Genomic DNA, 22,911 nt, shown 5'->3' on the forward strand with positions numbered 1-22,911 from the left:
CCAGCTCCTAATATCTTTGAGTGTTGAGTAAAATTGAGGCGCGGTCTAAGAAATCTTAAGTCTAAATTGTATTATAAATGGAGATTTAATTCTAAACTATTTTTATAAGGCCCTTAGCTTATTGTAATTCTTAGATATCTTGAGACAACACTCTTGCCCTCTTAGGGGTAGAACATGCCTTAAAATGCACATGTTTATAGTAAGCAGCTCAATAGTGTTCGGGATCTGTACACATCGTGAATCTGTCACTGCTGTCAAGGAAGTGAGCACACTTATCCCTAGTCAAAGTTTTCTTCTGAATTTGTTTAGTCCCTCCCCTGTCACCCTTACTGCCCAATCTCTGACCTGTTTCTTATCACTACTAATCTGTTTACATTTATTTATCTAATAGAATCCTGCTGTGAGGAACGTTGTGGAGTCACGCTGGCTTTAGTTACCATCATCATTTTGAGGTTAATCTTGGTATTGCATACATGAACGTTCATTTGCCTTCACTGCTTAAAAAGCACTGTGTTGTATAGCTACATAACTCCTTTTTAAGTGTTCATGGACGTTCGGATTTGGAGTTATTACAAATCAGACTTTCAAATGTTTATTTATTATTTTTAAATGTTTATTATTTCTTTTATGTGTATGGTTGTTTTTGTCTGCCTGTATGTCCTGCACCATGTGTACCTGATGGCCTAAAAGACCATAAAAAGACTCCGGATGCCCTAGGACTAGAGTTACAGATGGTTGTGTCACATGGGTGCTAGGAACAGAAACTGGGTCATCTACAAAAGCAAACTGTGTTCTTAACCCACCTCTCCTTCTCTCAAACCCTTATGTATTGAGACGGGATCTCACGATGCCCAGGCTGATCTCAGCTCCAAATGTAACCAAGGATGACCTTGACTCCTGATTCTCCTTCTACTTCCTCAGAATTGGGATTACAGGCATGTGTCACCCCACTGTGCTACAAAGTGAGACTTTTATAGACAGTCATATACATGTCTTCATATGGACATGCACTTTTGTTTCTCTTTTATAAATGTATATATAGTAGCAGGCCTGGGGCATAGGGAAAGTGCTGGTTTAAGAAGTTGCTAAATAGGGGCTCACAGAGATGGCCCTGCAGCTGAGAGTGCTTCTTGCTCTTCCCTGGGACCTGAGTTTGGTCCCCAAGCTCTCAAGTATGGTGAATCCCTGTTGCTTCTAATGCCAGTATCCGGAAAATCTGGTCAGCTAGGGCAGCTGTACTCACATGAGCATTCACAAACACACACACACACACACACACACACACACACACACACACACACACACACACACACAGTCACACAGACAGGCTCCTAAAAATAAGTCTTTAAAAAAAACTTTTAAAAGGTGTCAAGTGTTTCCTAGTCTGTCAGGCCATCTCACGTTCCTCTGGTAGGTTACTCTAGCTTACCTGCCCCGAATCTTTCTCGGTATTTAACACGACCAGTCTTGTGGACATTTAACAGGAATCTCTGTGATATTTCCCAGAAAAATAGCCGGGCTTTCTTACTTATTGCCAACATAGACCGTCTCTCTGGAGAAACCTTGGTGCACATATATTTTCTGTGGTGCTCTGTCTGTCTCCTTTGCATTGCTCACTGCCAAGTCCTTGCATGGTTTGGGGACTTAGACTTGACAAGAATGGTGAAGGACGGAAGACAGACAGATGGGCACATGGACAGAAAGCTGTGATAATGTGGTCCAGACTCACTGCTGGAGAAACCTCAGCACCCTGGAAGCTCAGTGTGTTCAGTATAGAGTTGAAGAGAGGCAGGGTGACTGCATTCAGCTGAACAAGGACTGGGCTATTGTACACAGATCAAGGTAGCATGGTTTCTGGGTCATGGCTGTATCAAGCAGACAGGTTTAGCTAGTCTTGGTAGGAGTACTCTCTGTAGGGGAGCAGTCTTCCGGCTACAAATATCCAGGGCAGAACATTATGGTGGACGTTTTCTGAGCAATTCTTTTTCTCCATGCCCACCAAAAGGCTGGTTAGTGACCATTTCACTGACAGGAGTGAGTTCCAGTCACGACCTGTCTCTGATTATGGCTCTCTAGAGTGGGAAGGTCAGAGCCATAAGCTTCTTCTCAGAACTGTGACAGACAGATCCCCTCCACCTAGTGAACACTGAATTCCAGCCTGCAGTCCTCCACACCTGCAGGCCCTCCCTTCTGCTTCAAATAGATCTTAAAACAGCAAGATAAGAGGAACAGCCAGCTGCATCTAATGCTTAAACATTCTAGGTCATTTTCTGTCTCTGATGACATTTCACTTGACCGTAGCACTGCACTTTTTATTTGTATGGTGCTCATGTGCGATAGTCAACTGGTCAACATCAATAGCACAAGAAATCTGAATGGAGGAAAATGTTAATGAGTTAACTCCTGCATTAATATCCTATAGGATGGTATATAGGGAGTTTCTTCATCAATGACTACTATGGGAGCATGGTGTCCCATCTGGAGATGTGCCAATAGAAGGCATCATTATCTGAGCAGGAAAGTCAGGTCAGCATGCCAGTCAGCAGCTCTCCTCTGCCACTCTGCCAGCTCTCTTTCACTCCCTGCCTACAGGATCATGCCTCGTCTGAGTTTCTGCCTTGGCTTCTCGTCATAGATGGACAATGGTCAGGAAATAGGAGCCACATTAAATCTTGACAATGGTCAGGATATAGGAGCCACATTAAATCATTTGTGCTCCTTGTTGCTTTTGGTAATAGTGTCTGTCAAATCAATGCAAAGTAACTTATGCCAGACACACATTTTTGTACACTGGTCCACATCAGGCAGTGGTTGTTTTGTGGCAGAGCAAGAAGGAAGGGAGGCTGATAGACCCTCCCCCCACTTTTAGAAAGGGTATTGTTGGGCAGAACCTTGGGGGATGGGCAAGCATAACTGTCAGAAACTGTAGTTTAACTTACATTGCCTACTTTACTGCCAGAGATGAGGTACTCAGATACTCTGCCTTTATCTCCACAAGAGGTTTCTCACTTTGGAGCATGGAGGTCCCAAGTCAGGGTTTCTCTGTGTAGCCCTGACTATCCTGGAATTCCCTCAGTACACCAGGCTGGCAAGTAACTCATGGATCCACCTGCCTATGTTGCTGGAAGTAAAGGTGTGCACCTCCACCACAAGGCTTCCTCAAGGCATTTGTAATCATTCAACTACCAAATGTGGAGGGTCTAGTGACCATCCCCAGGCACCAGGCACAGGGATAGCAGCTAATGGGAAGCAGGCCCAGTAGCCCAAGGGAACAAAGTTCAGAGGGGCAGGAGGAATACATTTAGACACTCTACACAGCAGGGTGATGGTCTTTCTACAGCAATCTCCCCTAAGGTGTTCAGAGCAAAGGATTCTTTTGCCCGTAGCACATTAAATAGGCAGCACAGATAGCCATAACCCCCTTGGTTTGAGGGAAGTGGGAAGGGAATCAGCCATGTTTGGATTCCTTTTGGAGTTAAATCCTAAAAGCACAGATAGACATAACCCCCTTGGTTTGAGGGAAGTGGGAAGGGAATCAACCATGTTTGGATTCTTTTTGGAGTTAAATCCTAATGGCTCCATATTCTGTGTGCAGGCCCCAGCCTATTGGCCTCCACAGTTGAACAGTGAAGAGGCAGGAAGGACTGAGGCTGCAGTTGACCTGGCCCATGATGAAGGTCCTGCACTGGATAACAGTCACTGAGAATAACTTGGGAAGGAATATGAAGGTGTCCTGAGGAGGCAGATCTAGGAGTGCACTTGACCTTTCTAGAAGGCCGTCAACAAAACTGAAACAGGACTCTGGAGACATTCCTGTCTCCTATGATTTAGATGATGGAAACTGAGTGTACCAAATAATGAAATTTCACTAGGAGCCTGGACAGAAGGTGGCCTCTATGCCAGGTGTCAACATGCCAGTCACAGACAACACACAGGGGAAACAACATCAGGCCTTTGGCATCAGACACTAGAAAGTACTGCTGTAAGGTCTAGTGAAAGAACGCTAGAATAGGTGTACTGTCCTATCGTCCAGAATTACAGGTGTGAGTGAGACATTTATAGTGACCATAGTTTTAGTTGCTGCATAGCTCCATGGCTCTGAGAATGTGATACCTCTGTCCAAGGGAGGACTGACCTAGCTGAATCCAACAGCGAACACACTCTGCTGTATGGGAGGCCATATGCAAGCACAGACCTAGGACAATTACACTGACCTCAGAGGGTTAGGGAAAGATAGCACAGTCCTCAGGACAGCAGGATCAACATACCTCCAGGTACAAGGAAGACATTTAGGATGTCTGTTCTGTGAATATGAATTTGATGCTGGCGTCTTGGTAGTCCTTAATAAAACTAAAATTCTGTCTTATTTGGCCCTCTCCAAGTATCCAGAACTGCCTTTTTCCTGTACCATGCATGGGTCATAAAAATCCACCCTTCCTGGAGGCAGAGGCTTACAACCAGACCCCAAAAATGTGTGAAACCTTCTGGGGGCTGTGATGCTGGTGGTATCCTAAGTCTGCTGGGCCTATAGAGGCAGGGAGGAGTATCTCAAGGAATGAGAGGAAGGTGGGTTTTCCTAATGGGCTTTTGCTTCCAAAGAATGTGGTGAGGATCTGTTACATCTAAAGAGAAATAGGTTTCTCATCATGAGTTCCATGATAGGTTTCTCCGTCAGGAGAACAATTAATCATCAAGGCAGGATGCTTCCCATTTGGAAGAAGAGAGAGAGAAAGACTTTAAACATCCTCTGGGACTTCTCCTATAACTTTCCAAAAGTACTTTCTATAAAGGGATATGGCAATGCCACTGAAGGAATGAGAGAGCACTGACTTAGGGTCAGACCTCCAGTTCATCATATGTCCCACAGCAAAAATTCATTCATTCATTTATTCATTCATTCATTCATTCAGTTAGTCATTCTCTTCCTGTTTCTCTCACACCTTTGTCCTTCCCTCTTCACTGAAGTAAAATGTGCCTACAATGTCCCTAGTGTCCCCTACCCACGAACCAGTTTTCCAAATAACACAGTTTGTGCTTTCAGCCTACAATAGCAGGATTCTTTTGGATTTAGTTCTTTGACCTCAATTCTCTGTGTCATGGCAGTCACAGAAACGTTGGCAGACTGCTGCCTCCCAGAGCACCCAACTGACATGCAGTATATTTACTTCTTCTGCACTTGGGTGGTCATGGGTTTGTTTCTTTTGTTGGGATCCCTATTCTACAGTTGTGCATTGTTTCTCCTAATCAACTCCAAAATCCAGATGATCCTGTTTAAGTGAGCCATAGACATCTTATATTCACTAAGGTCCTATTGCGCTATACAAAGACCCTGGAAGAATAGCTAAGTGAGTCTTCACATATTACTGAGAACTTGAGAGCTTGGAATAGCTGGGACGCCTCAGGAAAGCAGCCAAGAATTTCTTGCAGATTGCCCTCTCTAGACATGAGGAGACTCAAGCTGTATTGCAAGGGCAGAAGAGCACGGCCTCCTTGTGGACACCTAGGAAGATACCAAGGTCAAAGATCCCACTATACTCAGGGTGTGCCCAAGAGTAGTGATATTAGTCCCTGAGAATCCTTTGACATGGGTCCAGGTTTAGCCCTCATAGAGGATGACATAGGGACACTCAGGAAGAAGTACAGGGTTACACTGAAAATAAAGGGAGGAAGCCTGCCCCGAAATGCTGTCTCTTAGCACTTGTAGGACAAGAGGGAGGAGGGATTACTTAGAGTCAGTGAGTGTTTAGGACTGAGCTGGGCACTTCAACTTCTGGGTTTGAGTATAAATACAGATACTCAGAGACATTCTCTGACTTTTATGTTAATAGTCCACCATAACGAGTTCAGTGACATTGCCCTACGAATTCCACAGGAGGAAAAGCAAGCATTTTTGAAGAGCAATGTACATTCTAAGGAGTGTAGGTTCAAATCAGTGTCTGGGTAGAGGTCACACAACAAATGAGATTTCTGTGTCTCCTCTTTCAGCAGCCTGCTGCCACCTTTGATCTCCTGAATCAATTATTCCTCCCATTGCATCTTCGCAATTCTTTTTTAAAGACTACACATTGTTTCCAGACAAATCTCTGTTTCATATTGTCCACTGCGTCCAGTAGACTGCTTCATACTCCAGCATGAAATGGATGTAATTTGAAATGCTATCTTAATCAGTTGTGACGAGTGATATGCCTAGGATATAAGCCTGGGAATATTGGCATTTCATAGAGAATATGTACTTTTCCCTCTCCAGAGTCTGACTTATGTCCACAATAGAAATCACTTTGTCTGTGGTAGGCTAGTTTTGTAGACTCAAGCATTCTTTTTTTTTCTCTAAAGGACTGCTTGCTTCTGAGTGTGGATGGGGATTGTTCAGGCCTCTTTTTCCTTTTATGTGTCCTGGGCTTACATCCTCAGGTTTTCTCCTTGGACCAGAGGAAAATGCATTTGCAATTAGTACTCATCAGGTGACACATGAGCCGATGCCCAGGGACATCCATCCCTGAACTACAGAGGCTGTCCTTCTCTTGCTTTTCATATGACGGAGGCTTCATTCTATCAGCACTTCAGTGCATGCTAAACTCACAAGCTACAGACAGGAGGCCTGTCTCTAAACACAATTCCTAGGTGTGAAACGGTTTGCCATTTCAATCTTTGGAAGAATCAAGATGGAACTCTTTTGAACTGCAAGAGGTAAAACAACCCTGAGAGTCCTGCCTTCATTCTATCCTCTGCAGTTTGCAAACAGATTGCAAGCACCTTATTACCAAAATGGCAAGGGATCTGCTCCTGAACTTTGCTGCAGCTCGCATAAAGGACAGCCACAGAGTGACACTGGGAAGCCTCACTGTATCTGGGGCTCTCATTCATGGGACAGCAGAAGAAAATGTTAAGCATGGAGACAGTTTTCCCCATGACATTTCTTCAGATAGGTGTGGTTCTAAACACAGCAGCCTGAACAGGCATGAACAGAATCAGTGCTTCTTAAATTATTGGGAAAAATTGAAGGAAAAGGAATTTTGAGGATAGAAAAATATATGGCCATGGACCAAGTCTTTGTGAAGGCCTTCAGCCAAGCCCACATTTATGGCATGATCCAGTAGTATTAAGTATGTCTTCATTATTTTCTCATACTGTCACTTCTGCACATATGATATGTGTGTAATAGAAGTCACAGCACATGGAGGGCTGAGGTGATTTGGCCTGCATAGTTCTCACTTGGAATAGTCTGTGACTTTTCCTCACTCATCTTTGCTTTCTCAATATCTTCTAGCAGAGGCCTCTCTGGGGCAACTGGTCAAAAATTGGTACATGAGGGGGATTATCTGGCAAGGTAAGGGACATGGAACTTTGTGGGTTCCTGTTAGGATGTTGTCCTGCAGCTCACCCTGTGTGTTCCCTATACAGAGGATGTGCCCTGTTCTCTTATCCCAGACAGCTTCCTGCCCAGACTGCACTCAACATTACCATTGCATGACTCCCTCAGGACAAGGTCTGGGGACCAAAAGGGTTCAGGTTCACAAGTTACGGCTCTAGCCTTTGAGAAGAACAAAGTCAAACACTTGATGCTGCTGTCTGCATAAGCAGCTGGTTTGGGCTTTGTTTGGGGGTTGGGGGTAGTATTGAATGCCACTGCGGTCTCTTCAGATAGTTTCTGTTCCCTTTCTTCACACAGTTAGCAAGGTTCTTCTGCCAGGATTAATATTCAGTTACTTTTCTTTAAGAAAACAGATATTCTCATGGCACAACCCTTGAAAGTTGAATTCAGATGCTGGAGAACATCAATATCAAAACAATGTAGTAAGAAGCTTCTCTGTGCCTTCCTTGCCACTATATGCTTTTCAGGTCCCTGCAAGGCCATGGTAGGATAATTTACAGAGTCAAGCCTTCACAGCTATACAGGAAAGCAGCATGTACTGAATGCCCAGGTTCTTCTTTCTGAAGAGATTGGCCATTAATTGAGGTTGAGAATTTTCCTTGACCTCTGCTGAGATATACAGGAAAAATCCCACCATATGGAGGTGAAATTGAGACAAGATAGGTACATAAGAGTCATTTCGTTTTACAGGGGAAAAAAACCACATCTCCCTGGACTATAGGAACCAAACCCCAGTCCAAAGCACAAACATAACCACACGGTGTTTTCCTTTTTTTTCATTTATACTTCCCTCATGAATGATCCATGAGAACAGGACCTGGAGAGGTGGAGAGTGTCCCTCTCAATACCTCAGCACAGTGCCTGTCTTGACTGTTGCCTTCAGAGCCTTTTTCTTCCTAGTGACAATGATCAGCACCTATGTAGGAGATTGAATTAGGTTGGTCCCCCTAGGGTCACGTGCTTCAATACAATTCCTAGTTGGGACAACAGTTTAGGAAGAATTAGGCAGTATAGTCTGGGGAAGAGCAGTGTCACTGGGGCTGGGTTTACAGGTCTCAAAGCCCAGGCCATTCCAATTGATTCTGTCTCTGCCTCCCAAGTGTGGTCCAAGTGAGCTCTCAGCTGTTCTGTTCACAATGGTTTTGAGGATCCCAGTAGATACTCAACTTGTAAATGAGTTTAAAGCACACATTCACTTTTATACGTTTGCTGCCGGGGTCCTGGTGTCTTTTTGCAGCGAATGTAAGGAACATGCAGACCTTAGTAGCTATTGCTTTAGTGGATCCAATGCACTGAAATTTACTTGTTCAAAAGTCAAAGCCAGTGGATATTTTAGTGCCCTTTGCTGTCGAGTCATTAATATATATTTGTGAATGCTAAAGGCATGTTATTGAAGGGAAGGGCGATCCACTGTCCTGGACACTTGGAGTACTTATAAATCTCAACCATGACAAACATGAGCGGTGATCCTGCTATCAGAGGCTTCAGAAATGCAGCTTATCCAAGCTGAAGCCAGTGCTGGCTGAAGCAAATAGAGAACAACTGCCCAAGTAACCCTTTCTTCTAAGTGACCCCACACGCTCTCCTGAGCATGGAGCACCTGTGAAGTCAATGTTGAATAAGATAGACTCAGGTAGACTAATTCTGTGGTCTTTGCTAATTCCACATCTGGGTTACACAGGTATTTGTTTACGTCTTCTCAGGCAATGCCACCTTGGTGCACATATAATGCTTTAAAGAAAAAAGATACAGGAATATTGATAAGAATATTTCATTTAGATCCTAGTTATCATGCTCTATTAGCTTCATATGTCAGTCTGCAATTTGCAAAATGTATTGATGTTTAATGTCTCAATAAACAATGTCAAGATAGTGGCGATACTTTATGTCCGGCACTCTCTGCGAAAATAGTTTTCTTTGACTCCTCCACTTGCAGCAGGCCCTCCTCTATTCTGAGGTCAAAGAAGTTTCCTACAGCAACATACTGAGTATCTAGGTGGAAAGGCTTTGATGTAACGAGGACCTGGTATAGATTAATTGTAATAGGATGGTGTAATGTACAAGGTCAATGTTGTGATGAACACTGCCATACAAGCATACCATTTCATTTCTTAATGCTTCCTGCCTGTTTTAGAGGACCTAGGTTCTTGGAAGATATGGGGGGGTGGGGGGTTGTGGCTTTTCTTCAGAGACTTTTGAAATAACAGAAAGGAAACAGGAAACAACAGGGAAGCTCTCTCTTATGCCCATTCTGATGAGACACCCAATTTTCTGAGAGGGTGATGAAGGTTTCCTTGTCCAAGTCTTCCTTAGGCAACAGTGGAATTTCCTGTTCTGATGTGCTCATGTGTTCACAGGGGCAGACCCATCTACAGAATACAGGGCACAGGCAGTATCTGCTCCTCCTCTTGGGACAGTGTAGAGCAATGGAAAGCATGGGAGCTCTTCTTGCCCCCTGTGTCCTGACAGAGTCAGGGCAGCAGGTCCATGCTCTCCTGAGGGCTGGTAAAGGAGGAGGACACTGTTGGGCTCACAGGCCCCTCCGTTGGGTGGAATACAAGATATGAAGGGGTGTGCAGGAGTCGGGGTGGTGGAGCACCTGGATCCACAGGCTTGGATGAAGTCTTAGATCCATGCTCACATCTTGTGTCTGTTCTTCTAGAGTAGTTAGGGCCCCATTTTTTCCATTTACTTTTCTGGGGATTCCAGTTACTTGACATAAAACTCCATGATTCAAAGCCTGTCCAAAATGTTAGAATCTGGAGAAGTCACAGTTTACATATTAACTTCACATTCATTACCCATGAATGTCCCTCAATGTTTTCTATGGAGGAACTCAACTTTGGGGAAATTGTATCTGGGGATTTAGACTTCAATTTGCCAGGAGAAGTGAGTTGCAATGTCATAGGTCCCTGTGACAATATTTGTCTCTTCCATGGTGTTTACTCTCAGTGCCTGTGAACATGTGGTCAGGTAATATAAGAGCATGCCCAAACTGTCCGCATCTGCCTTTTTTGCCATCAAATGGCTCATCTAGTGTGAGGTCTAGAGCATAATTCCCTTGGACCCATGCTGCCTTTTCAGGAAGATGCAAAGTCTGCATTGAGGTTCAGGTCATCTCTGTCTATTTCTCATCAACCTCTGACTTGCTGAGGATATTCTGGTGTTTATGTCTGCACAGACCAAGTTAAGGCTATGTCAGTAATTTATGGCTGTCACTATTTGCACAAATATTTTTGCCCCTTCTTCCTGCTTGGGGCCTCCTCCATTATTGGTTCAAGAAGTCCCCTGCTGGAGCACACTCAGTATTTACATGGACCCCCTTTGTCATTAGTAGGTCCTAAAAGAGGCTAATGATTATAGCATGGTATAGTGAAGAAGGTCAAGGAAGTGATGCACCATCCGGTACTTGCCTAGAAACTCATGGGTTCTTTGTCCTGCCTTGTCAGAGGACCCATATTCTTGAGACATATGTAGTAGGGTTTTGTCCTCAGAGACTCCTTCAGAGAGGAACAGGAAATCACCGATATCTTGCCCAGTCCTTGAAGCACCAAATTCGCTGAATGGTTCATGAGGGTTCCTTGTGCAAGGATTCCTTAGATGGCAGGGACATTGTCATTTCTGGTGTGCTGATGCAGACACAAGGTGCAGACACATCTTGAGAATGGAGGGCATAGGCTGTATCTCTGCTCTTCTTCTTGAGACAATGCAAAGCAAGGTCAGGCATGGAAGCACTTATTGCCCCCTTTTGGCCTGACAGTGTCAGGGCAGAAGTCCTATGCTATCCTAGGGCTGGATATGGAGGAGGCCAAAGTTGGGGTCACTCTCCAGTCTCTTTGGTGGAAGAAGAGAATAAAGGGGTGTATTCATGATAGGTGTGGCATAGGTCACGAATCTCAGGGCTGACGGAAGTCTTAGATCCACGCTCAAATGTCTTCTGTCCCTTTTCTTGTGAATTTTTATTTGTCCACATCATTTTGCTAAATTTTTCTTTTTTATGGAATGCAATGCCTTGAAAATATAGAATTCCATCCTCAGAACCTGGCTATAATGTGAGAATCTGGATAGGTCACAGTCGAGATAATTACTCACATTTCTTTTACCCAAAAATGTCAATATTTTGAATGGAGGGCTTCTTTTACAGAAACGCTGTGGGTCTGCAGAATTAAGTTTTCATTGGTTAACAGAAGTGAGTTGCAATGTCATAGGTCGCTGTGACAATCTATTTCTCCATTCCTTTCATGCTGCTTGCTCTGAAGTGGTGGGACCCTGTGGTGATAAAATAAAGTAACCTGCACAGACTCGCCACATGTGCCTCCTGGTTCACCTAATGTGAGCTCTGAGGCATGAAATCCTAGGTCTCATGCTGCAACTTCAGTAAGGGGCGGGGTCTGCCTTGATGGTCAGGTGAGATGCTATAAATTTCACATTATCCTCTCCATCTTTTCAGATATTCTTGCATTTTATATCTGAATGGAGAAGGTCAAGGGCATGGTACTACTTTATGGCTGCCACAATTGCTGAAAATATTTTCTTTGCCTCTTTTTCCTGGTTGGACCCTTCTCCATTATTAGGTCAAGGAGTCCCCTGCTGGGGCACACTCAGTATCTTCATGGACCCCTTTGATGTTAGTAGGCCCTAGAAGAGGCTAATGCTGTTACGATGGTATAGGGAAGAATGTGAACAATGCGGTGCTCACTCCCATACTTTCTTACCCATTCATGGGGTTCTGTATCCTGCCTCTTTCACAGGACCCATATTCTTGAAAGTTATATAGCAGGGTTTGGTCTCAGAGATTCCTTGATGTAACAGATCCTTGACAGGAAATCCCTCCTTTTCTTGCCCAGTCCCTTGAATCACCCCATTCTGTAGGTGTTAATAAGGGTTCTTTGTGCAAGTATTCTTTAGATGGCAGGGGCACTTCCTCCTCTGGTGTGCAGACACATGGGGCAGACCTCTGTTGTGCATGAAGGGCACAGGCAGTATCTCTGCTCATCTTGGGACAATGTAAAGCAATGGCAGGCATGGAAGCACTTCTTCCCACACTGTGGCCTCAATGTGTCAGGGAAGCAGGCCCATGTTCTCCAAGGGCTGGTTATGGAAGAGGCCAAATTTGGGGTCACTCTTTGCTGGAAGAAGAGAATAAAAAGATGTGCTCATGATAGGTGTGGCATAGGGCATGGATCCCCAGTCATGATAGAAGTATTAGATCCATGATCAAGTACCTCCTGTACCTGTTCTTGTATATTTGAATTTGTCCCCATCTTTGGTATAGTTTTATTTTTTCAAGGATACCAATTTCATGGAAATAGAAAACTCCATGCCTCAGTGCATGTGTACAATGTGAGATTCTGGATAGATCACAGTCGAGATACTTACTTCACATTTCATTTAATTACACAAGAATCTTTCTTAATGCTTTGAATGGAGGGCCTCATCTTTTTCCAAACTGTGAGGATCTGGTGATTCAGATTTCAAGTTGCCAGTAGAAGTGAGGTTTAATGTTATAGACTCCTGTGACAATCGTCTTCTCCATCTCTTTCATGGTGACTCCAGCAAAGGGATGGGTCCCTGTGGTGATAAAATAAAGGAGCACGCTTAGACTTTACCCATCTGCCTCCTTGCCATTACATGTCTCACCTAATGTGAACTCTGAAGCATAAAATGCCTTGGTCCCGTGCTGCCTTTTCAGTAAGATGTGCAGTCTGCAACGAGGTTCAGGACATGCCTGTTTTATTTCGAATCAAGCTCTGAATCTCTGAGGACAATCTGATGCTTTATATCTGGATGTCAAGGTTCTGGCAGTACGTAATGGCTTCAACTATTTGCAGAAATATTTCTTTGCCTCTTTTTCCTGCTTGGGTCCTTCTCCATTTTTAGGTCAGGATGTCCCCTGCTGGAGCACACTCAGTATCTACATGGACCCACTTTGGCATTACTAGGTCCTAGAAGAGGCTAATTGGTGTAGCATGGTATAGTGAAGAAGGTCAAGAAGTGATGCACCATCCCGTACTTGCCTAGAAACTCATGGGGTTCGGGTCCTGCTTCTTTCATAGGACCCATATTTTTGAAAGTTATATAGTAGGCTTTCATCTTCAGAGACTCCTTAACACAACAGATTCTTGACAGGAAAACCCTGATACTCTTGTCTAGTCCCTTGAAGCACTCAATCCTCTGAGGGTTTACTTAGAGCTCCTTGTCTAAGAATTCCTTAGATCGCAGGGGCATTTACTCTTCTGGTATGCTGATGTGGACTCAGTGGGTAGACAAATCTCCAGAATGGCAGTCTCTGTGTTCCTTCTCTTGGGACACTGTAATGTAGTGGCAGGCATGGAAGCACTTCTTGCCACTACTGGCCTTATTGTGTCAGGGCAGCAGGCCAATGCTCTCCTAGGGCTGGATATGGATGAGGCCAAAGTTGGGGTTCCTCCCCTTTCTCTTTGGTGGAGGAAGAGAATAAAGGGATGTGCTCATGATTTGGGTGGCATAGGGCATGTAAGCCCAGTAATGACAAAAGTCTTAGACCCATGCTCAAGTGCCCTCTGTTCCTGTTCTTTTAAATTTAAATATGTCCCCCATCATTTTGCTGTAGTTTTACTTGTTCAAGGATTTAATTTCTTGCAACTATAAAATTCCATACCTCAGAGCATGTCTACAGTTTGAGAATCTGGATAGGTGACAGTCGAGCTAAGTACTTCACATTTCCTCTCATTACACAAAAATGTCTCAATGTTCTCAATGGAGGGCCTTATTTCTGGGTAAACTGTAAGGATTTGGTGGATTAGGTTTCTGGTTGCCAGAAGTGAGTTGCAATGTCATAGGTCTCTGTGACAATCTATTTCTGATCTCTTTCGTGGTCCTTCCACTGAAGAAAGGGGACCCTGTGGTGATATAATGGAGTAGCATGTCCACACTCTACCCTTCTGCCTCCTTGCCATCCTGTGGTTCCCGTAGTATCAGTTCTGGAGCATAAAATCCTTGGTCCTATGCTGCCATTTCAGTGAGGGGCAGTGTATGCGGTGATGGGCTGGTGACGTCTATGATTTTACATAATCCACTGCATCTTTTTGGGTATTCTCGAATTTTATGCCTGGATGGACAAGTTCAATTTTTGTGGCAGTACTTTATTGATGCCCATAAGTGACCAAGTATTTTCTATGATCTTCCTTCTGCAACATGCCCCCCTCCACTATTTGGTCAAAGACGTTTCCTTCTGGAGCATTCTCAGAAAGTAGATGGATCTTCTCTGATGTTCCTAGAACCTATTAGAAGCTCTTGATATTAGAATGGTATAGTGTTTCCACTGTTGGTATTTGTGGCTGGATCCTTCCAATGAGATATTTCATGACCTCTACAGTTTTATGATCACTAAGGCCTGTGGTTTTGTGTTGCAGGCTGGATTCATGGTCTCAAATGCATGCTGGTCATTTGGGAAAAGTATCATGTAATGATTCCTGAGTTGTTTTTTTTTCCTGTGGTGCTGGCCCTAAGGCTAGGTTTCTTGGATGGTTCCTGACAGTACTTTACACAATTTAAGGCTTGCATCCCCACCTTCTTCCTGATCTATTAATTTTTCAATTATGTATGTTCTCATCATTGAACTTTGCTCGTTTGTCAGACAGGGTCGCTCAGAACTCGACATAACTTAGATTCCATCAGATACTCCCATATCTACACAAATATCTCCAAGACACTACCTGACATACCCTTACCTAACTTTATAAGAAACTGGGGATAATTCTACCCTGATATAATTATACTGAATTTTCCTATCTTCTACTGTTCTCACAGTTCATCTGAATGGTTTTGAGAGATGTCAATTTTGAGATATTGGTTCTGGGCCCCAAGAATATTTTTCTTCCAGTTAAGAATTTTAGAGGAAGTCAGGGAAGCACTTGCCCAGAGGTATTCTACATTCTGGGAGAAAGGTAGTTTGCGAGGGATGCCCTCTATTTGGACAGGAACGTAATTGGAGATAGACAGTCTATTTACAAAAAAGAAAGGCAGTTGAAAACAGATTTCATATGTACATGGAGGTAGGCAGTTGGAAAGAGATGCTCACTGTACAATAAAAAGGCATTTGGAGAGAAATGCCAATGTACAGATGAGATGGCAGTTGGTGTCAATTTTGGATGTTCCGCAGCTCTTCTCACAAATGTCTAGAGTTGACACTTGGATTGTCGCTAAGTTTGTCTCACTAATGGAGGCATCAACCAAGGAGATGGGAAAATACCTGCGGAGAGAACTGCCACATAGTAGAAGACTTACTCCCAATTTTAGTAGTTAAGTGCCCTCTGTATTCAGATATTCCTAAATTAACCCTCCTAATATACATAACCTTCTCTAGAAATCCTTCCATGTTCCTGTAGAATGTTTTCCATTAGACAGACACTGGGACCCCTGAAGACCTCAGGGAATATACAGGTCTGATTTTCCTTGCCTAAGTTTAAGGGACTCAAAATGTATTGAGTAACTTGAGCTGACAATTCTGACCACTCATTTCCAAACATGTGAATATATGAACCGACTCTTTATGGAACCATAATATAAAAGATGTTCATTTTGAACCACATCCCACATAGGCAGGCTGGGGCCTCCCTTACTCCAGCAGAAATAGGCTTGAGGGGTTGCTGGACAAGGCAACATCTAGTGCTCCTGTTCTCCATGGGGCCAAGTGGCTGCATCCTTTATGGAGCATGAGCTGAGGCCACAGTATCTCAGCTCCACGTCTCAGGTTACTGCCTTACCTACTCCACCCCAGTGTACTTTATGTAGCCTTGTTAGAACTGAGAACGGAGAGACACAACAGTAAAGAATGGCAACTGCAGACCTCACCCATTAGGAATAGAAGGGTAAACTTTGTGGACAGACACAGATGGCTCAGCAGAGTGTTTACTTTCCTCCTGCCATTTCGGTCACAGTGAAGAGAAGGTGACTGAGGGAGGACAACAACAGGTGAGCTAGGGATATTTCTCAACAACAACAACAACAACAACAACAACTACAACAACAACAGCAACAACAACAACAACAACAACAGCAAGTGACTTTGTGATAGGCAGAGGACTCTGAAAGTATGGCAAGGCCTGTCTGCTAAGGCTAGGGTACATGTAGTGGCTCTGGCATCTTCTCAGCTGGCTGAAGAAACAGGACATGGTTAATTGAGGAGAGAACAGAGTTCATGCAAGAAAGATCCAAATCCTCCTGGACTGGGACAGGAAATAAACTTGAAATTGGGACATCTGTGTCTGTGATGAGAGTGAAAAGACAATAAAACCTAACTACCCCTAAAAAGGAGAGCAGAGTATGTGGGTCTGTCTGGCAAAACGTCCAGTAGTCTTCTAGGTGGGGAGAGGGGATTATTGGAAAGAGAGAAAATAAAGACTCAGAAACAAAGTTTATCAATACTGGGCATATGCACAAAAATTCCCCTACATACAGCAAGGATACATGCTCCATTATGTTGATAACACCCTTATTTATAAAACCCAGAAGCTGGAAACAAACCAAAAGTCCCTCAGTAGAAAAATGGATGCAAAAAAAATGATTCATTTACACAGTGGAATACTAGTCAGCTATTAAATAATATGACTTCATAAAATTCTCAGGCAAATGGATGGAGCTAGAAAATATGCTGAGTGAGGTAACCCAGTCACACAAAAAAAAACCCACACACTTTGTACTCACTGAAAAGAGGATATTAGCCAAAAAGCTCACAATACCCATGATAAAACCCACAGACCATATGGAGCTAAGGAGGAAGGAAGACCAGGGTGTGGATGCTTCAGTTCTGCATTGAGGAGGTTACAGGATTATTGCAGGAAGTGGAGGAATAAGGGGACCAGGGAGGGAGACAGGAGGAGGAGGAAATAAAGGGGCAATATAAGATAGTGGAGGAGATGGTAAAGAGGAAGAGAGGTTTAGGAAATGGATAAAAATAGGTAATAGGCATGATGAACTGGAGATGGCCACCAGAGGGTCCTACAGACCAGGAAATGAGAGGCTCCTAGGACCACTGAGAATGGCTTTAGCCTAAATATGCAGAGAACAGGGAGATAGATCCTGAAGAGACCACCTCCAGTATATAGGCACAGTCCCCAATGGAGGGCTGAGCTTGCCCATCTCAAAGTATTTTACCCAGAAATGTTCCTGTCCACAGGAAGAACAAGGACAAAAAAATGGAGCAGAGACTGAAGGAAGGGTCCTCAAGGAACTTTCCTACCTGGGAATCCACACTGTGTGCAGACACCAAACCTGAAACTGTTGTCTTTGTCATGAAGTACTTGCTAACAGGAACCTGGTTTGACTGATTCTTGGGAGGCCTGGTTAGCAATTGAGCAATGCACATGTGGATGCTTGGAGCTAACCATCAGACTGAACTCAGGGACCCTGGTGGAGCAGCTGTCACAGGGAGTAGAGAAGGACAGGTTATTGCAACCCAATAGGAAGAAAAACATTGGCCTAACAAACAACCCAGTGGTCCCAGAATCTAGGCCACCAAATAAGGAGTGTACAGGGAGGGATCCATGGCTACAAGTACCTATTTGTCGAAGAAAATATTTTCCTGATAGCAAGGGGAGGATATCCCCTTGGTCCTGTAGAGGTTTGATTTCCCCAGCATAGGGAGAAACTGGAGAAGTGGGAGAGGATGGGAGGGTGGGCAAGCACCTTCATATAGACATGGCAGAGGGGTGTGAGGGCAGATGTGGGACAGGGGTTGTGGAGGGGTAACCTGGAAGTGAGATAGCATTTGAAATGTGAATGAATGGAATGCTTACTAAATAAAAGAAATGAAACAAAGAAAAGCAATGGCCAGGGCTGTTGAGTCCGTACCGCACGAGTCTCAAGGTTCTCCTGGACTTGACAATAGTTTATAGTATCATGGGAATCAAAGTCCCCAGCCCACAGAGATGATGACTGATATGTATTCAGTATCTCTAAGCATATGGAGGCCTCTCTTTTTCTTCCAGTTCCTTCCTTTAAGATCAACAAACATTGATCCCATTAACATGAGCTTCAAGTGTGTCCCTCATAACCTTCCATGAAGCAGCAAATCAGGAAATCTGCTGGTAGACCCCGGTCTGATTGACTCTAGCAGACAGTCAGGCATTCATAAAAGAAGGCAAAATTTCTCCCCACAAGGCAGGTGGGCCTTACCTCAGTAGAGTCACAAAGTTCCTGCTTGTACAGCATCTTGTATCCAGACAGAAAGCTAAACCGGAGCTAGGCACTATGCTAAGAATCAGTCTTGGGGTACGAGTTTTCCTCTTGCTTTCTGAGAATACATTCTCACCACTAATCTGTGTCCCATCCCTTGTCCAACTTTCATGGCCCCCTGGATCTCCCTATGGAGTTACCACTTGGAATGGTTGCTTTAGATTAAAGGTCCAAGCAAGGGTGAAGACCAGAATACAAAACAAATCATGGCTTCGTACTTCTCTATATACACAGACAGATGGAGAGGTATTGCAAATAATCTAGCAAAAGAAGACAGACTCCAAGCAGTTCATATGGTTACTGACCCTATGGATGCCTTAGCAGGTAGAGCCCATTCCACTGAGCCCCTGATTCAAATTATGCAGAGTTAACAAGTTAGAGGAACCCTGGGAAAAGCTACCAGAAGCACTGTCTTCCTAAACAGGCAGAGGCACACACACCTTTTCCTTGACAAACAGGATATGTCAGTCTTGTACCAGTGTGCATATACCTAGGGGAGGAAGCATTCTACCTCTTCAGATCCTATGTTCCATGAGGTACAAATAAAAGGGTCCTTCCACCTGCAACCACAAATGAGATATTCACTCAGAGGTCCTGTGGACCCACTACAAGCTGAAGCCGAACTCCTAGTGTCCATCTGGATGAGCTGAGCTCCAATGTCCATAAGAGATACGACCAAGGAAAGAACCTAGAATGTACCTTGTCCTCACGTTGGTTCATGGCTAGACATCTTGTCTGCATCCACTGCAGCATCACCATGTCAAATCCTATTGTCCCTCCATCTAGATTGAGAGAGAGTCATGACCACAACTTCTCTGCTCTCTGAAAGAGGCTCTGTTGGCGTAGAGTCAGGCAGCAGGCTGGCAGCATTGAAATTAACCGTATTGAATGTGGTGCTAGTCCAGGATAACTGCCTAATTATTTGAGCTTTGTACTTCCACCTCTGTTGCCCCAGAGAAAGGCCAATACAGCATGGAACATGGACCTTCTCTGTAATCTTACTAACATAGGACCAGACATCATTCATCCCTGTTCCTCTCCTGGTGTCTCTGGCTTCCACTCTAGGGTCTCTCGTAATTTTAGTAGCATTTCTCTTACATAGTCATGGTTATTTTAAACCCTTTTGAGCAGTCTCCAGTAATCAGGTACTACTTCTAAACTCACATCTTTTAACCATTTTTAGATTCTTTTCCAAGATCTGAGGAAATAGCAAACAACAGCAAAGTTTCCTACTAGGTCCCATGAATTCTACCATGAGCTTGGCAAACACTGTCGAGGGCCTCATGGTCCTAGTAAGTGTTGGTACCTAACCAGTTTAGAAGGAAATAGGTCTGGAGAAAGGTGTAGGTATATTTTTGAGCTTGACTTTCTTGTCTAAAACAAGACAGCAACCAAATAATAATAACTGGGAACCAGAGCTCACCATAGAGGAGGGACAAAGGTCAGATTTATAGAGTGGGGCTGAAAACACAGATACTGGTTTTGTTTTTCATGAGTGGTATGAGCAATCCAAAATTACCAGTGCCCTGAAAGAGGGGCAAATATTTAGTCAGCTGTGTTCAGTGCAGGTGTGAGTTGTCTTGCACAAGAAAGCTGCTCCTCAACACAGGAAAAGTGGTCAGTGCAGCTGGGTTATCTTAGTCACCAGATTCCAAAGCACTGGGACCATTAGTTGGCTACCTGACTCCAAAACAAGGACACTGTATTTCAGACGTGCTCTGGAGGTTTTCATGCTAAAAAAGAGACAACATAAGCATGCTCTCCAGTAAAACTCCCATGAGGCATGTCAGACACTGCCCAACATTGCCTGGCACTGCCACCTGTTGCCCATTCAGTGGTGTGGACAAGAAAAAGACACCCTCCTCTGCCCTTGTACCTCACCACCTATGGCATGCATGACACTTGACTCTGGTGTGACTAGAACAGGAGAGCAGCCCCTGTCATTCACCTGCTAGAACACTCAGGAGTTCAGGTCCTTAACCTTGCTTGGGCAGCACAATAGATCTAGCCCTGGATAAATGGGCTGTGTATGAAAAGGCCCCAAGGGTTCTGTCTCTTGTCTGCTAGGCAGTGGTGAGGATGATGGAGAAACCCCTCTCCCCTTATTCATCATGATGTCTGTGGCAGGCAGGAGAGCTGGCCCTGTGCTCATGTGTAACAGACCTGGCCATGTCCTCACTCGCTGCAATACTCAAGAGACAGGAACTGGCGCTTCACCTGAAGAGTAGGGTGTCTCTGGCCATGTTTTCAGGTACTACAAGTTAAGCAGTCTCCTTGAAGGGTGCTAAAGCCATCAGCCTGACAAGATACTTCTCAGGCACAAATCCAGGACTTTTAATTGACACCAATATCTAGCTATTGGTGAACTTCTGGAGTGCATGCAGGGCCAGTTTTATAGATCTAAAAGTCCAGAATGTCTATGATACAGATAACCACCATGACAACAAAATGTCTGAGAAGAGGTCCATTGAAATTCCAGTGTTGATAGAGTAGCTGAAGCCTCATACCACACCAAACAACCACCATAATGAAAATTTGCAGATGAGAAGGTGTGAATGCCATGGTGACATAGTATAGCTTCCACAACAATCATTTTCCACTATTATTGGGGAAGATGGCATGGGGTAAGTACGGACAGGAGAGGAGAGGAGAGGGAGATAGTGAGATTGTGTCTTGTGAAGGGAAATATATACACACACACAAACACACACACACAGAGAGAGAGAGAGAGAGAGAGAGAGAGAGAGAGAGAGAGAGAGAGAGAGAGCACACTGACAAGTGAGCAGGCGAAATTGAATAATGTTAAGCACTAGAAAGATCTTTAAAGCCAAAGTGGTAGTTAACTAGTCAATGTCTGAGAAATGGCGGTGTTGTTTGAAATACAAACTCACAGTGATTGTCAGCGTATGCATGAGAGTAAGCAAGCTCATACCAGAGGGAATCTTATGAACAAGGAAGTGGGGATAAGGACTGGAAATCCAACTACAAAGTGAGAGACCATTGGCACTTGACAGCTGCTGGGAGAGGGAAAGGCTGTTTTTGATGCCAAACCCTGAGAGGTCAATGATTCTCCAACTCACACTTCATGACTGAGATTAGTTGGGTAACAAAAACTGGACCTGATCGAGAGATATGAAGGTAAAGGGAGAGGAGGAGGGAGGGGGAAAGGGAAGGGGAGGCAGAGGAGGAGCAAAACAGGGAAGGGAGGGAGAGGGAGAGGTTGAAGAAGAGGAGGAGGATCAGAGGGGATGAAAAGGAGAGTGAGACTGGTCTTCAGTCTGGACAAACCAACCTCTGTTGACTAGTTTTGTTCTTGATGCTTCCCTAGGACACTTTCAGAGGCACAGTGCCATTACCTATACTCAGATGGAGCCCTGTTTTCTACATCTTCTGACTCCTGGATCCCCAAGGGCTGTGACTGATAGGGCACACATGGGGTTAATAAGGGACTAAGGGGCATTTGAGGACTCCCATCACTGAAGAAGGGTTCATCGTTTCTCAGAACTGCATTCACGGCTGTGATTTAATAGAGCTCGTTGATGACAGGTTGAGTGTTTTCAGCTTTGCAGTGTGCCTAGCATTATGTCTTCATCTGCATCATGACTGTGATCCATATGTAATGTCTCACTAGGAAATATTTGATTGCAGAAGAAGGAAACCACACTAGCTGTGTGTAATTCTTGTTCCCAGTGGTTCAGCTTTTATCCATACTTAGAGGATCAGAACTTGTAAGATGCTCAACCACAGGTGCAGAGACCATCACACCCAGTTAGCACAGTGTCTGGTAGGGGAATCCACCTAGAGATGTAGATTCACAGGTCACCTCCACCACTGAGGCTCTAGTCAGGACCCGGAGCTGATTTACCTTAGATTCAGTTGAAGGAGATGGGGGAGGGGACAAAAATCACTGGAAGAGTCTGTGGTCTGAAAGACTTGCTTTCTCTGAAAAGTGTGGCAGGCATTGGTAATACTTATGTGACTTGGAAAGGAGAGTAGACACATGACTAATGGAATGACTCTAGAGCTGATAGGGAATTCTGTGACTTCCATTTCTCCTTCTGTGAGAAAATAATGAAGCCTTAAATAATGAATAACTTAAGGAATGGTTTGTCCTGGCTCAGATATAATGATGATATAGTATCTCAAGGTGGGAAAAGCAGGGTATTAGGAGAAAAAGCAACTGATTTCCCGGTGTTCATGGTCAGGAATCCCAGGCAGCAGATGCTTGAGAATCTTGTTGCTTTCCCAGTTTGATGCAGCTGGAAATAAACCCCAAGGAAATGTTCCAAAAATCATGCAGGGTGGACCTTATGTTCCTTAGA

The sequence above is a fragment of the Rattus norvegicus genome, chromosome 7, assembly GCF_021556685.1.
Source record: "Rattus norvegicus strain SHRSP/BbbUtx chromosome 7, alternate assembly SHRSP_T2T, whole genome shotgun sequence".
Taxonomy (NCBI): domain Eukaryota; kingdom Metazoa; phylum Chordata; class Mammalia; order Rodentia; family Muridae; genus Rattus; species Rattus norvegicus.